Source organism: Tachypleus tridentatus, unplaced genomic scaffold (genome assembly GCF_004210375.1).
Source record: "Tachypleus tridentatus isolate NWPU-2018 unplaced genomic scaffold, ASM421037v1 Hic_cluster_2, whole genome shotgun sequence".
Taxonomy (NCBI): Eukaryota; Metazoa; Arthropoda; class Merostomata; order Xiphosura; family Limulidae; genus Tachypleus; species Tachypleus tridentatus.
The window spans coordinates 19,989,141-20,005,168 of record NW_027467782.1 but is presented as its reverse complement, the minus strand read 5'-3'; positions in this window follow the sequence as shown (position 1 = coordinate 20,005,168).

Here is a 16,028-nt window from a genome sequence, read left to right as displayed (position 1 = left end):
TATTCTTGTCGTCAGTTGAGTATTGTTGTTTGTTAGTGATATTCTTGTTGTCAGTTGAGTATTGTTGTTAGTTAGTGATATTCTTGTTCTCAGTTGAGTATTGTTGTTAGTTAGTGATATTCTTGTCGTCAGTTGAGTATTGTTGTTTGTTAGTGATATTTTGTCGTCAGTTGAGTATTGTTGTTTGTTAGTGATATTCTTGTCGTCAGTTGAGTATTGTTGTTTCTTAGTGATATTCTTGTCGTCAGTTGAGTATTGTTGTTTGTTAGTGATATTCTTGTCGTCAGTTGAGTATTGTTGTTAGTTAGTGATATTCTTGTTGTCAGTTGAGTATTGTTGTTTATTTAGTGATATTCTTGTCGTCAGTTGAGTATTGTTGTTTGTTAGTGATATTCTTGTCGTCAGTTGAGTATTGTTGTTTGTTAGTGATATTCTTGTTGTCAGTTGAGTATTGTTGTTAGTTAGTGATATTCTTGTTGTCAGTTGAGTATTGTTGTTAGTTAGTGATATTCTTGTCGTCAGTTGAGTATTGTTGTTTGTTAGTGATATTCTTGTTGTCAGTTGAGTATTGTTGTTTTGTTAGTGATATTCTTGTCGTCAGTTGAGTATTGTTGTTAGTTAGTGATATTCTTGTCGTCAGTTGAGTATTGTTGTTTGTTAGTGATATTCTTGTCGTCAGTTGAGTATTGTTGTTAGTTAGTGATATTCTTGTCGTCAGTTGAGTATTGTTGTTAGTTAGTGATATTCTTGTCGTCAGTTGAGTATTGTTGTTAGTTAGTGATATTCTTGTCGTCAGTTGAGTATTGTTGTTAGTTAGTGATATTCTTGTCGTCAGTTGAGTATTGTTGTTAGTTAGTGATATTCTTGTCGTCAGTTGAGTATTGTTGTTAGTTAGTGATATTCTTGTCGTCAGTTGAGTATTGTTGTTAGTTAGTGATATTCTTGTCGTCAGTTGAGTATTGTTGTTAGTTAGTGATATTCTTGTCGTCAGTTGAGTATTGTTGTTAGTTAGTGATATTCTTGTCGTCAGTTGAGTATTGTTGTTAGTTAGTGATATTCTTGTCGTCAGTTGAGTATTGTTGTTAGTTAGTGATATTCTTGTCGTCAGTTGAGTATTGTTGTTTGTTAGTGATATTCTTGTCGTCAGTTGAGTATTGTTGTTAGTTAGTGATATTCTTGTCGTCAGTTGAGTATTGTTGTTAGTTAGTGATATTCTTGTCGTCAGTTGAGTATTGTTGTTTGTTAGTGATATTCTTGTCGTCAGTTGAGTATTGTTGTTAGTTAGTGATATTCTTGTCGTCAGTTGAGTATTGTTGTTAGTTAGTGATATTCTTGTCGTCAGTTGAGTATTGTTGTTAGTTAGTGATATTCTTGTCGTCAGTTGAGTATTGTTGTTAGTTAGTGATATTCTTGTCGTCAGTTGAGTATTGTTGTTAGTTAGTGATATTCTTGTCGTCAGTTGAGTATTGTTGTTTGTTAGTGATATTCTTGTCGTCAGTTGAGTATTGTTGTTTGTTAGTGATATTCTTGTCGTCAGTTGAGTATTGTTTTTTGTTAGTGATATTCTTGTCGTCAGTTGAGTATTGTTGTTTGTTAGTGATATTCTTGTCGTCAGTTGAGTATTGTTGTTAGTTAGTGATATTCTTGTCGTCAGTTGAGTATTGTTGTTTGTTAGTGATATTCTTGTCGTCAGTTGAGTATTGTTGTTTTGTTAGTGATATTCTTGTCGTCAGTTGAGTATTGTTGTTTGTTAGTGATATTCTTGTCGTCAGTTGAGTATTGTTGTTTGTTAGTGATATTCTTGTTGTCAGTGATTGTTCTTGTCGTCAGTTGAGTATTGTTGTTTGTTAGTGATATTCTTGTCGTCAGTTGAGTATTGTTGTTAGTTAGTGATATTCTTGTCGTCAGTTGAGTATTGTTGTTTGTTAGTGATATTCTTGTCGTCAGTTGAGTATTGAGTTAGTTAGTTATTCTTGTTAGAGTATTGTTGTTAGTTAGATATTCTTGTCGTCAGTTGAGTATTGTTGTTAGTTAGTGATATTCTTGTCGTCAGTTGAGTATTGTTGTTAGTTAGTGATATTCTTGTCGTCAGTTGAGTATTGTTGTTAGTTAGTGATATTCTTGTCGTCAGTTGAGTATTGTTGTTAGTTAGTGATATTCTTGTCGTCAGTTGAGTATTGTTGTTAGTTAGTGATATTCTTGTCGTCAGTTGAGTATTGTTGTTGTTAGTGATATTCTTGTCGTCAGTTGAGTATTGTTGTTAGTTAGTGATATTCTTGTCGTCAGTTGAGTATTGTTGTTAGTTAGTGATATTCTTGTCGTCAGTTGAGTATTGTTGTTAGTTAGTGATATTCTTGTCGTCAGTTGAGTATTGTTGTTAGTTAGTGATATTCTTGTCGTCAGTTGAGTATTGTTGTTTGTTAGTGATATTCTTGTCGTCAGTTGAGTATTGTTGTTTGTTAGTGATATTCTTGTCGTCAGTTGAGTATTGTTGTTAGTTAGTGATATTCTTGTCGTCAGTTGAGTATTGTTGTTTGTTAGTGATATTCTTGTCGTCAGTTGAGTATTGTTGTTTAGTTAGTGATATTCTTGTCGTCAGTTGAGTATTGTTGTTAGTTAGTGATATTCTTGTCGTCAGTTGAGTATTGTTGTTAGTTAGTGATATTCTTGTCGTCAGTTGAGTATTGTTGTTAGTTAGTGATATTCTTGTTGTCAGTTGAGTATTGTTGTTAGTTAGTGATATTCTTGTCGTCAGTTGAGTATTGTTGTTTGTTAGTGATATTCTTGTCGTCAGTTGAGTATTGTTGTTAGTTAGTGATATTCTTGTCGTCAGTTGAGTATTGTTGTTTGTTAGTGATATTCTTGTCGTCAGTTGAGTATTGTTGTTTGTTAGTGATATTCTTGTCGTCAGTTGAGTATTGTTGTTAGTTAGTGATATTCTTGTCGTCAGTTGAGTATTGTTGTTTGTTAGTGATATTCTTGTCGTCAGTTGAGTATTGTTGTTAGTTAGTGATATTCTTGTCGTCAGTTGAGTATTGTTGTTTGTTAGTGATATTCTTGTCGTCAGTTGAGTATTGTTGTTAGTTAGTGATATTCTTGTCGTCAGTTGAGTATTGTTGTTAGTTAGTGATATTCTTGTCGTCAGTTGAGTATTGTTGTTAGTTAGTGATATTCTTGTCGTCAGTTGAGTATTGTTGTTAGTTAGTGATATTCTTGTCGTCAGTTGAGTATTGTTGTTAGTTAGTGATATTCTTGTCGTCAGTTGAGTATTGTTGTTAGTTAGTGATATTCTTGTCGTCAGTTGAGTATTGTTGTTAGTTAGTGATATTCTTGTCGTCAGTTGAGTATTGTTGTTAGTTAGTGATATTCTTGTCGTCAGTTGAGTATTGTTGTTTGTTAGTGATATTCTTGTCGTCAGTTGAGTATTGTTGTTAGTTAGTGATATTCTTGTCGTCAGTTGAGTATTGTTGTTAGTTAGTGATATTCTTGTCGTCAGTTGAGTATTGTTGTTAGTTAGTGATATTCTTGTCGTCAGTTGAGTATTGTTGTTAGTTAGTGATATTCTTTTTCGTCAGTTGAGTATTGTTGTTAGTTAGTGATATTCTTGTCGTCAGTTGAGTATTGTTTTTTGTTGTTAGTGATATTCTTGTCTAGTCAGTTGAGTATTGTTGTTTTTTTAGTGATATTCTTGTCGTCAGTTGAGTATTGTTGTTTGTTAGTGATATTCTTGTTGTCAGTTGAGTATTGTTGTTAGTTAGTGATATTCTTGTTGTCAGTTGAGTATTGTTGTTAGTTAGTGATATTCTTGTTGTCAGTTGAGTATTGTTGTTAGTTAGTGATATTCTTGTCGTCAGTTGAGTATTGTTGTTTGTTAGTGATATTCTTGTCGTCAGTTGAGTATTGTTGTTTGTTAGTGATATTCTTGTCGTCAGTTGAGTATTGTTGTTTGTTAGTGATATTCTTGTCGTCAGTTGAGTATTGTTGTTTGTTAGTGATATTCTTGTCGTCAGTTGAGTATTGTTGTTAGTTAGTGATATTCTTGTCGTCAGTTGAGTATTGTTGTTAGTTAGTGATATTCTTGTCGTCAGTTGAGTATTGTTGTTTGTTAGTGATATTCTTGTCGTCAGTTGAGTATTGTTGTTAGTTAGTGATATTCTTGTCGTCAGTTGAGTATTGTTGTTAGTTAGTGATATTCTTGTCGTCAGTTGAGTATTGTTGTTAGTTAGTGATATTCTTGTCGTCAGTTGAGTATTGTTGTTAGTTAGTGATATTCTTGTCGTCAGTTGAGTATTGTTGTTAGTTAGTGATATTCTTGTCGTCAGTTGAGTATTGTTGTTTGTTAGTGATATTCTTGTCGTCAGTTGAGTATTGTTGTTAGTTAGTGATATTCTTGTCGTCAGTTGAGTATTGTTGTTAGTTAGTGATATTCTTGTCGTCAGTTGAGTATTGTTGTTTGTTAGTGATATTCTTGTCGTCAGTTGAGTATTGTTGTTAGTTAGTGATATTCTTGTCGTCAGTTGAGTATTGTTGTTTGTTAGTGATATTCTTGTCGTCAGTTGAGTATTGTTGTTAGTTAGTGATATTCTTGTCGTCAGTTGAGTATTGTTGTTAGTTAGTGATATTCTTGTCGTCAGTTGAGTATTGTTGTTAGTTAGTGATATTCTTGTCGTCAGTTGAGTATTGTTGTTAGTTAGTGATATTCTTGTCGTCAGTTGAGTATTGTTGTTAGTTAGTGATATTCTTGTCGTCAGTTGAGTATTGTTGTTAGTTAGTGATATTCTTGTCGTCAGTTGAGTATTGTTGTTAGTTAGTGATATTCTTGTCGTCAGTTGAGTATTGTTGTTAGTTAGTGATATTCTTGTCGTCAGTTGAGTATTGTTGTTAGTTAGTGATATTCTTGTCGTCAGTTGAGTATTGTTGTTAGTTAGTGATATTCTTGTCGTCAGTTGAGTATTGTTGTTAGTTAGTGATATTCTTGTCGTCAGTTGAGTATTGTTGTTAGTTAGTGATATTCTTGTCGTCAGTTGAGTATTGTTGTTAGTTAGTGATATTCTTGTCGTCAGTTGAGTATTGTTGTTAGTTAGTGATATTCTTGTCGTCAGTTGAGTATTGTTGTTTGTTAGTGATATTCTTGTCGTCAGTTGAGTATTGTTGTTTGTTAGTGATATTCTTGTCGTCAGTTGAGTATTGTTGTTAGTTAGTGATATTCTTGTCGTCAGTTGAGTATTGTTGTTTGTTAGTGATATTCTTGTCGTCAGTTGAGTATTGTTGTTAGTGAGTATTGTTGTTAGTTAGTGATATTCTTGTCGTCAGTTGAGTATTGTTGTTAGTTAGTGATATTCTTGTCGTCAGTTGAGTATTGTTGTTTGTTAGTGATATTCTTGTCGTCAGTTGAGTATTGTTGTTTGTTAGTGATATTCTTGTCGTCAGTTGAGTATTGTTGTTAGTTAGTGATATTCTTGTCGTCAGTTGAGTATTGTTGTTTGTTAGTGATATTCTTGTCGTCAGTTGAGTATTGTTGTTAGTTAGTGATATTCTTGTCGTCAGTTGAGTATTGTTGTTTGTTAGTGATATTCTTGTCGTCAGTTGAGTATTGTTGTTTGTTAGTGATATTCTTGTCGTCAGTTGAGTATTGTTGTTTGTTAGTGATATTCTTGTCGTCAGTTGAGTATTGTTGTTTGTTAGTGATATTCTTGTTGTCAGTTGAGTATTGTTGTTAGTTAGTGATATTCTTGTCGTCAGTTGAGTATTGTTGTTAGTTAGTGATATTCTTGTTGTCAGTTGAGTATTGTTGTTAGTTAGTGATATTCTTGTCGTCAGTTGAGTATTGTTGTTAGTTAGTGATATTCTTGTCGTCAGTTGAGTATTGTTGTTAGTTAGTGATATTCTTGTCGTCAGTTGAGTATTGTTGTTTGTTAGTGATATTCTTGTCGTCAGTTGAGTATTGTTGTTAGTTAGTGATATTCTTGTCGTCAGTTGAGTATTGTTGTTTGTTAGTGATATTCTTGTCGTCAGTTGAGTATTGTTGTTAGTTAGTGATATTCTTGTCGTCAGTTGAGTATTGTTGTTTGTTAGTGATATTCTTGTCGTCAGTTGAGTATTGTTGTTAGTTAGTGATATTCTTGTCGTCAGTTGAGTATTGTTGTTAGTTAGTGATATTCTTGTCGTCAGTTGAGTATTGTTGTTTGTTAGTGATATTCTTGTTGTCAGTTGAGTATTGTTGTTAGTTAGTGATATTCTTGTCGTCAGTTGAGTATTGTTGTTTGTTAGTGATATTCTTGTCGTCAGTTGAGTATTGTTGTTTTGTTAGTGATATTCTTGTCGTCAGTTGAGTATTGTTGTTTTAGTTAGTGATATTCTTGTTGTCAGTTGAGTATTGTTGTTAGTTAGTGATATTCTTGTCGTCAGTTGAGTATTGTTGTTAGTTAGTGATATTCTTGTCGTCAGTTGAGTATTGTTGTTTGTTAGTGATATTCTTGTTGTCAGTTGAGTATTGTTGTTAGTTAGTGATATTCTTGTCGTCAGTTGAGTATTGTTGTTGTTAGTGATATTCTTGTCGTCAGTTGAGTATTGTTGTTTGTTAGTGATATTCTTGTCGTCAGTTGAGTATTGTTGTTTGTTAGTGATATTCTTGTCGTCAGTTGAGTATTGTTGTTTGTTAGTGATATTCTTGTCGTCAGTTGAGTATTGTTGTTTTGTTAGTGATATTCTTGTCGTCAGTTGAGTATTGTTGTTAGTTAGTGATATTCTTGTCGTCAGTTGAGTATTGTTGTTAGTTAGTGATATTCTTGTTGTCAGTTGAGTATTGTTGTTAGTTAGTGATATTCTTGTCGTCAGTTGAGTATTGTTGTTAGTTAGTGATATTCTTGTCGTCAGTTGAGTATTGTTGTTAGTTAGTGATATTCTTGTCGTCAGTTGAGTATTGTTGTTAGTTAGTGATATTCTTGTCGTCAGTTGAGTATTGTTGTTAGTTAGTGATATTCTTGTCGTCAGTTGAGTATTGTTGTTAGTTAGTGATATTCTTGTCGTCAGTTGAGTATTGTTGTTAGTTAGTGATATTCTTGTCGTCAGTTGAGTATTGTTGTTAGTTAGTGATATTCTTGTCGTCAGTTGAGTATTGTTGTTAGTTAGTGATATTCTTGTCGTCAGTTGAGTATTGTTGTTAGTTAGTGATATTCTTGTCGTCAGTTGAGTATTGTTGTTAGTTAGTGATATTCTTGTCGTCAGTTGAGTATTGTTGTTAGTTAGTGATATTCTTGTCGTCAGTTGAGTATTGTTGTTTTAGTTAGTGATATTCTTGTCGTCAGTTGAGTATTGTTGTTAGTTAGTGATATTCTTGTCGTCAGTTGAGTATTGTTGTTAGTTAGTGATATTCTTGTCGTCAGTTGAGTATTGTTGTTAGTTAGTGATATTCTTGTCGTCAGTTGAGTATTGTTGTTTGTTAGTGATATTCTTGTCGTCAGTTGAGTATTGTTGTTAGTTAGTGATATTCTTGTCGTCAGTTGAGTATTGTTGTTAGTTAGTGATATTCTTGTCGTCAGTTGAGTATTGTTGTTAGTTAGTGATATTCTTGTTGTCAGTTGAGTATTGTTGTTTGTTAGTGATATTCTTGTCGTCAGTTGAGTATTGTTGTTAGTTAGTGATATTCTTGTCGTCAGTTGAGTATTGTTGTTTGTTAGTGATATTCTTGTCGTCAGTTGAGTATTGTTGTTTTTTGTTAGTGATATTCTTGTCGTCAGTTGAGTATTGTTGTTAGTTAGTGATATTCTTGTCGTCAGTTGAGTATTGTTGTTAGTTAGTGATATTCTTGTCGTCAGTTGAGTATTGTTGTTTGTTAGTGATATTCTTGTCGTCAGTTGAGTATTGTTGTTTGTTAGTGATATTCTTGTCGTCAGTTGAGTATTGTTGTTTGTTAGTGATATTCTTGTCGTCAGTTGAGTATTGTTGTTAGTTAGTGATATTCTTGTCGTCAGTTGAGTATTGTTGTTAGTTAGTGATATTCTTGTCGTCAGTTGAGTATTGTTGTTAGTTAGTGATATTCTTGTCGTCAGTTGAGTATTGTTGTTAGTTAGTGATATTCTTGTCGTCAGTTGAGTATTGTTGTTTTAGTTAGTGATATTCTTGTCGTCAGTTGAGTATTGTTGTTAGTTAGTGATATTCTTGTCGTCAGTTGAGTATTGTTGTTAGTTAGTGATATTCTTGTCGTCAGTTGAGTATTGTTGTTTGTTAGTGATATTCTTGTCGTCAGTTGAGTATTGTTGTTAGTTAGTGATATTCTTGTCGTCAGTTGAGTATTGTTGTTTGTTAGTGATATTCTTGTCGTCAGTTGAGTATTGTTGTTTTGTTAGTGATATTCTTGTCGTCAGTTGAGTATTGTTGTTAGTTAGTGATATTCTTGTCGTCAGTTGAGTATTGTTTTTTTTTAGTGATATTCTTGTCGTCAGTTGAGTATTGTTGTTAGTTAGTGATATTCTTGTCGTCAGTTGAGTATTGTTGTTTGTTAGTGATATTCTTGTCGTCAGTTGAGTATTGTTGTTTGTTAGTGATATTCTTGTCGTCAGTTGAGTATTGTTGTTTGTTAGTGATATTCTTGTTGTCAGTTGAGTATTGTTGTTAGTTAGTGATATTCTTGTCGTCAGTTGAGTATTGTTGTTTGTTAGTGATATTCTTGTCGTCAGTTGAGTATTGAGTTAGTTGTTGTTTCTTGTTTGTTTTTTGTGATATTCTTGTCGTCAGTTGAGTATTGTTGTTAGTTAGTGATATTCTTGTCGTCAGTTGAGTATTGTTGTTAGTTAGTGATATTCTTGTCGTCAGTTGAGTATTGTTGTTAGTTAGTGATATTCTTGTTGTCAGTTGAGTATTGTTGTTAGTTAGTGATATTCTTGTCGTCAGTTGAGTATTGTTGTTAGTTAGTGATATTCTTGTCGTCAGTTGAGTATTGTTTGTTAGTTAGTGATATTCTTGTCGTCAGTTGAGTATTGTTGTTAGTTAGTGATATTCTTGTCGTCAGTTGAGTATTGTTGTTTGTTAGTGATATTCTTGTCTTCAGTTGAGTATTGTTGTTAGTTAGTGATATTCTTGTCGTCAGTTGAGTATTGTTGTTAGTTAGTGATATTCTTGTCGTCAGTTGAGTATTGTTGTTAGTTAGTGATATTCTTGTCGTCAGTTGAGTATTGTTGTTAGTTAGTGATATTCTTGTCGTCAGTTGAGTATTGTTGTTGTTAGTGATATTCTTGTCGTCAGTTGAGTATTGTTGTTAGTTAGTGATATTCTTGTCGTCAGTTGAGTATTGTTGTTAGTTAGTGATATTCTTGTTGTCAGTTGAGTATTGTTGTTAGTTAGTGATATTCTTGTCGTCAGTTGAGTATTGTTGTTAGTTAGTGATATTCTTGTTGTCAGTTGAGTATTGTTGTTAGTTAGTGATATTCTTGTCGTCAGTTGAGTATTGTTGTTGGTTAGTGATATTCTTGTCGTCAGTTGAGTATTGTTGTTAGTTAGTGATATTCTTGTCGTCAGTTGAGTATTGTTGTTAGTTAGTGATATTCTTGTTGTCAGTTGAGTATTGTTGTTAGTTAGTGATATTCTTGTCGTCAGTTGAGTATTGTTGTTAGTTAGTGATATTCTTGTCGTCAGTTGAGTATTGTTGTTAGTTAGTGATATTCTTGTCGTCAGTTGAGTATTGTTGTTTGTTAGTGATATTCTTGTTGTCAGTTGAGTATTGTTGTTAGTTAGTGATATTCTTGTCGTCAGTTGAGTATTGTTGTTAGTTAGTGATATTCTTGTCGTCAGTTGAATATTGTTGTTAGTTAGTGATATTCTTGTTGTCAGTTGAGTATTGTTGTTAGTTAGTGATATTCTTGTCGTCAGTTGAGTATTGTTGTTTGTTTAGTGATATTCTTGTCGTCAGTTGAGTATTGTTGTTAGTTAGTGATATTCTTGTTGTCAGTTGAGTATTGTTTTTTGTTAGTGATATTCTTGTCGTCAGTTGAGTATTGTTGTTAGTTAGTGATATTCTTGTCGTCAGTTGAGTATTGTTGTTAGTTAGTGATATTCTTGTCGTCAGTTGAGTATTGTTGTTTGTTAGTGATATTCTTGTCGTCAGTTGAGTATTGTTGTTTTGTTAGTGATATTCTTGTCGTCAGTTGAGTATTGTTGTTGAGTTAGTGATATTCTTGTCGTCAGTTGAGTATTGTTGTTTGTTAGTGATATTCTTGTTGTTGTCAGTTGAGTATTGTTGTTTGTTAGTGATATTCTTTGTTGTCTTGTCGTCAGTTGAGTATTGTTGTTAGTTAGTGATATTCTTGTCGTCAGTTGAGTATTGTTGTTTTTTGTTAGTGATATTCTTGTGTCAGTTCAGTTGAATATTCTTTGTTGTTGTTTTTGTTAGTGATATTCTTGTCGTCAGTTGAGCATTGTTGTTTGTTAGTGATATTCTTGTCGTCAGTTGAGTATTGTTGTTAGTTAGTGATATTCTTGTCGTCAGTTGAGTATTGTTGTTGTTAGTTAGTGATATTCTTGTTGTCAGTTGAGTATTGTTGTTAGTTAGTGATATTCTTGTCGTCAGTTGAGTATTGTTGTTTGTTAGTGATATTCTTGTCGTCAGTTGAGTATTGTTGTTTGTTAGTGATATTCTTGTCGTCAGTTGAGTATTGTTGTTAGTTGTTGTCTTGAGTGATATTCTTGTCGTCAGTTGAGTATTGTTGTTTGTTAGTGATATTCTTGTTGTCAGTTGAGTATTGTTGTTAGTTAGTGATATTCTTGTCGTCAGTTGAGTATTGTTGTTTGTTAGTGATATTCTTGTCGTCAGTTGAGTATTGTTGTTAGTTAGTGATATTCTTGTCGTCAGTTGAGTATTGTTGTTTTTATTAGTGATATTCTTGTTGTCAGTTGAGTATTGTTGTTAGTTAGTGATATTCTTGTCGTCAGTTGAGTATTGTTGTTAGTTAGTGATATTCTTGTCGTCAGTTGAGTATTGTTGTTAGTTAGTGATATTCTTGTCGTCAGTTGAGTATTGTTGTTAGTTAGTGATATTCTTGTCGTCAGTTGAGCATTGTTGTTAGTTAGTGATATTCTTGTCGTCAGTTGAGTATTGTTGTTAGTTAGTGATATTCTTGTCGTCAGTTGAGTTTGTTGTTAGTTATTGTGATATTCTTGTCGTCAGTTGAGTATTGTTGTTAGTTAGTGATATTCTTGTCGTCAGTTGAGTATTGTTGTTAGTTAGTGATATTCTTGTCGTCAGTTGAGTATTGTTGTTAGTTAGTGATATTCTTGTCGTCAGTTGAGTATTGTTGTTAGTTAGTGATATTCTTGTCGTCAGTTGAGTATTGTTGTTAGTTAGTGATATTCTTGTCGTCAGTTGAGTATTGTTGTTAGTTAGTGATATTCTTGTCGTCAGTTGAGTATTGTTGTTTGTTAGTGATATTCTTGTCGTCAGTTGAGTATTGTTGTTAGTTAGTGATATTCTTGTTGTCAGTTGAGTATTGTTGTTAGTTAGTGATATTCTTGTCGTCAGTTGAGTATTGTTGTTAGTTAGTGATATTCTTGTCGTCAGTTGAGTATTGTTGTTAGTTAGTGATATTCTTGTCGTCAGTTGAGTATTGTTGTTAGTTAGTGATATTCTTGTCGTCAGTTGAGTATTGTTTGTTAGTTAGTGATATTCTTGTTGTCAGTTGAGTATTGTTGTTAGTTAGTGATATTCTTGTCGTCAGTTGAGTATTGTTGTTTGTTAGTGATATTCTTGTCGTCAGTTGAGTATTGTTGTTAGTTAGTGATATTCTTGTCGTCAGTTGAGTATTGTTGTTGTTTGTTAGTGATATTCTTGTCGTCAGTTGAGTATTGTTGTTAGTTAGTGATATTCTTGTCGTCAGTTGAGTATTGTTGTTAGTTAGTGATATTCTTGTCGTCAGTTGAGTATTGTTGTTAGTTAGTGATATTCTTGTCGTCAGTTGAGTATTGTTGTTAGTTAGTGATATTCTTGTCGTCAGTTGAGTATTGTTGTTAGTTAGTGATATTCTTGTCGTCAGTTGAGCATTGTTGTTAGTTAGTGATATTCTTGTCGTCAGTTGAGTATTGTTGTTAGTTAGTGATATTCTTGTCGTCAGTTGAGCATTGTTGTTAGTTAGTGATATTCCCTGTCGTCAGTTGAGTATTGTTGTTAGTTAGTGATATTCTTGTCGTCAGTTGAGTATTGTTGTTAGTTAGTGATATTCTTGTCGTCAGTTGAGCATTGTTGTTAGTTAGTGATATTCTTGTTGTCAGTTGAGTATTGTTGTTAGTTAGTGATATTCTTGTCGTCAGTTGAGTATTGTTGTTTTTTGTTAGTGATATTCTTGTCGTCAGTTGAGTATTGTTGTTAGTTAGTGATATTCTTGTCGTCAGTTGAGTATTGTTGTTTGTTGAGTGATATTCCTTGTCGTCAGTTGAGTATTGTTGTTAGTTAGTGATATTCTTGTCGTCAGTTGAGTATTGTTTTTTTTGTTAGTGATATTCTTGTCGTCAGTTGAGTATTGTTTTAGTTGTTGATATTCTTGTCGTCAGTTGAGTATTGTTGTTTGTTAGTGATATTCTTGTCGTCAGTTGAGTATTGTTGTTAGTTAGTGATATTCTTGTTGTCAGTTGAGTATTGTTGTTAGTTAGTGATATTCTTGTCGTCAGTTGAGCATTGTTGTTTTGTTAGTGATATTCTTTGTTGTCAGTTGAGTATTGTTGTTAGTTAGTGATATTCTTGTCGTCAGTTGAGTATTGTTGTTAGTTAGTGATATTCTTGTCGTCAGTTGAGTATTGTTGTTTGTTAGTGATATTCTTGTCGTCAGTTGAGTATTGTTGTTTTGTTAGTGATATTCTTTTGTTGTCAGTTGAGTATTGTTGTTTGTTAGTGATATTCTTGTCAGTGAGTATTGAGTATTGTTGTTATTGTTCAGTGAGCATTGTTGTCGTGATATTGTTGTCAGTGAGCATTGTTGTTTGTTGTTAGTGATATTCTTGTCTCAGTTGAGTATTGTTGTTGGTTAGTGATATTCTTGTCGTCAGTTGAGTATTGTTGTTTAGTTAGTGATATTCTTGTCGTCAGTTGAGTATTGTTGTTAGTTAGTGATATTCTTGTTGTCAGTTGAGCATTGTTGTTAGTTAGTGATATTCTTTTGTTCGTCAGTTGAGTATTGTTGTTAGTTAGTGATATTCTTGTCGTCAGTTGAGTATTGTTGTTTTAGTTAGTGATATTCTTGTCGTCAGTTGAGTATTGTTGTTTGTTAGTGATATTCTTGTTCGTCAGTTGAGTATTGTTGTTAGTTAGTGATATTCTTGTCGTCAGTTGAATATTGTTTTGTTAGTTAGTGATATTTTGTCGTCAGTTGAGTATTGTTGTTAGTTAGTGATATTCTTGTCGTCAGTTGAGTATTGTTGTTAGTTAATTGATATTCTTGTCGTCAGTTGAGTATTGTTGTTAGTTAGTGATATTCTTGTTGTCAGTTGAGCATTGCTGTTAGTTAGTGATATTCTTGTCTTCAGTTGAGTATTGTTGTTAGTTAGTGATATTCTTGTCGTCAGTTGAGTATTGCTGTTAGTTAGTGATATTCTTGTCGTCAGTTGAGTATTGTTGTTAGTTAGTGATATTCTTGTTGTCAGTTGAGCATTGCTGGTTAGTTAGTGATATTCTTGTCTCTCAGTTGAGTATTGTTGTTAATTAGTGATATTCTTTCGTCAGTTGAGCATTGTTGTTAGTTAGTGATATTCTTGTCGTCAGTTGAGTATTGTTGTTAGTTAGTGATATTCTTGTTGTCAGTTGAGTATTGTTTGTTTGTTAGTGATACTTCCTTCAGATATTCTTGTTGTCAGTTGAGTATTGTTGTCGTCAGTTAGTGATATTCCTTGTTATGTCAGTTGAGTATTGCTGTTAGTTAGTGATATTCTTGTCGTCAGTTGAGTATTGTTGTTAGTTAGTGATATTCTTGTTTGTCAGTTGAGTATTGTTTTTTGTTAGTGATATTCTTGTCGTCAGTTGAGTATTGTTGTTAGTTAGTGATATTCTTGTCGTCGTCAGTTGAGTATTGTTTGTTTGTTAGTATTGTTATTATTCTTGTCGTCAGTTGAGTATTGTTGTTAGTTAGTGATATTCTTGTCGTCAGTTGAGTATTGTTGTTTGTTAGTGATATTCTTGTCGTCAGTTGAGTATTGTTGTTAGTTAGTGATATTCTTGTCGTCAGTTGAGTATTGTTGTTAGTTAGTGATATTCTTGTCGTCAGTTGAGTATTGTTGTTTGTTAGTGATATTCTTGTCGTCAGTTGAGTATTGTTGTTTGTTAGTGATATTCTTGTCGTCAGTTGAGTATTGTTGTTAGTTAGTGATATTCTTGTCGTCAGTTGAGTATTGTTGTTAGTTAGTGATATTCTTGTCGTCAGTTGAGTATTGTTGTTGTTAGTGATATTCTTGTCGTCAGTTGAGTATTGTTGTTAGTTAGTGATATTCTTGTCGTCAGTTGAGTATTGTTGTTAGTTAGTGATATTCTTGTCGTCAGTTGAGTATTGTTGTTAGTTAGTGATATTCTTGTTGTCAGTTGAGTATTGTTGTTAGTTAGTGATATTCTTGTTGTCAGTTGAGTATTGTTGTTAGTTAGTGATATTCTTGTCGTCAGTTGAGTATTGTTGTTTTGTTAGTGATATTCTTGTCGTCAGTTGAGTATTGTTGTTAGTTAGTGATATTCTTGTCGTCAGTTGAGTATTGTTGTTTGTTAGTGATATTCCTTGTCGTCAGTTGAGTATTGTTGTTAGTTAGTGATATTCTTGTCGTCAGTTGAGTATTGTTGTTAGTTAGTGATATTCTTGTTCTCAGTTGAGTATTGTTGTTAGTTAGTGATATTCTTGTCGTCAGTTGAGTATTGTTGTTAGTTAGTGATATTCTTGTCGTCAGTTGAATATTGTTTTTAGTTAGTGATATTCTTGTCGTCAGTTCAGTATTGTTGTTGTTAGTGATATTCTTGTCGTCAGTTGAGTATTGTTGTTAGTTAGTGATATTCTTGTTATTTGTCAGTTGAGTATTGTTGTTAGTTAGTGATATTCTTGTCGTCAGTTGAGTATTGTTGTTAGTTAGTGATATTCTTTTGTCGTCAGTTGAGTATTGTTGTTTGTTAGTGATATTCTTGTCGTCAGTTGAGTATTGTTGTTTGTTAGTGATATTCCCTTGTTTATCAGTTGAGTATTGCTGTTAGTTAGTGATATTCTTGTCGTCAGTTGAGTATTGTTGTTTGTTAGTGATATTCTTTGTCGTCAGTTGAGTATTGTTGTTTAGTTAGTGATATTCTTGTCGTCAGTTGAGCATTGTTGTTGTTAGTGATATTCTTGTCGTCAGTTGAGTATTATTTCTTTAGTTAGTGATATTCTTGTCGTCAGTTGAGTATTGTTGTTAGTTAGTGATATTCTTGTCGTCAGTTGAGTATTGTTGTTTGTTAGTGATATTCTTGTCGTCAGTTGAGTATTGTTGTTAGTTAGTGATATTCTTGTCGTCAGTTGAGTATTGTTGTTTGTTAGTGATATTCTTGTCGTCAGTTGAGTATTGTTGTTTTGTTAGTGATATTCTTGTCGTCAGTTGAGTATTGTTGTTTGTTGTAGTGATATTCTTGTCGTCAGTTGAGTATTGTTGTTTAGTTAGTGATATTCTTGTCGTCAGTTGAGCATTGCTGTTAGTTAGTGATATTCTTTGTCGTCATTGAGTATTGTTTTCGTTAGTTAGTGATATTCTTGTCGTCAGTTGAGTATTGTTGTTTGTTAGTGATATTCTTTGTCGTCAGTTGAGCATTGTTGTTAGTTAGTATGATATTCCTTGTTTGTCAGTTGAGCATTGTTGTTAGTTAGTGATATTCTTGTCGTCAGTTGAGTATTGTTGTTAGTTAGTGATATTCTTGTCGTCAGTTGAGTATTGTTGTTTGTTAGTGATATTCTTGTCGTCAGTTGAGTATTGTTGTTAGTTAGTGATATTCTTGTTCGTCAGTTGAGTTATTGTTGTTAGTTAGTGATATTCTTGTCGTCAGTTGAGTA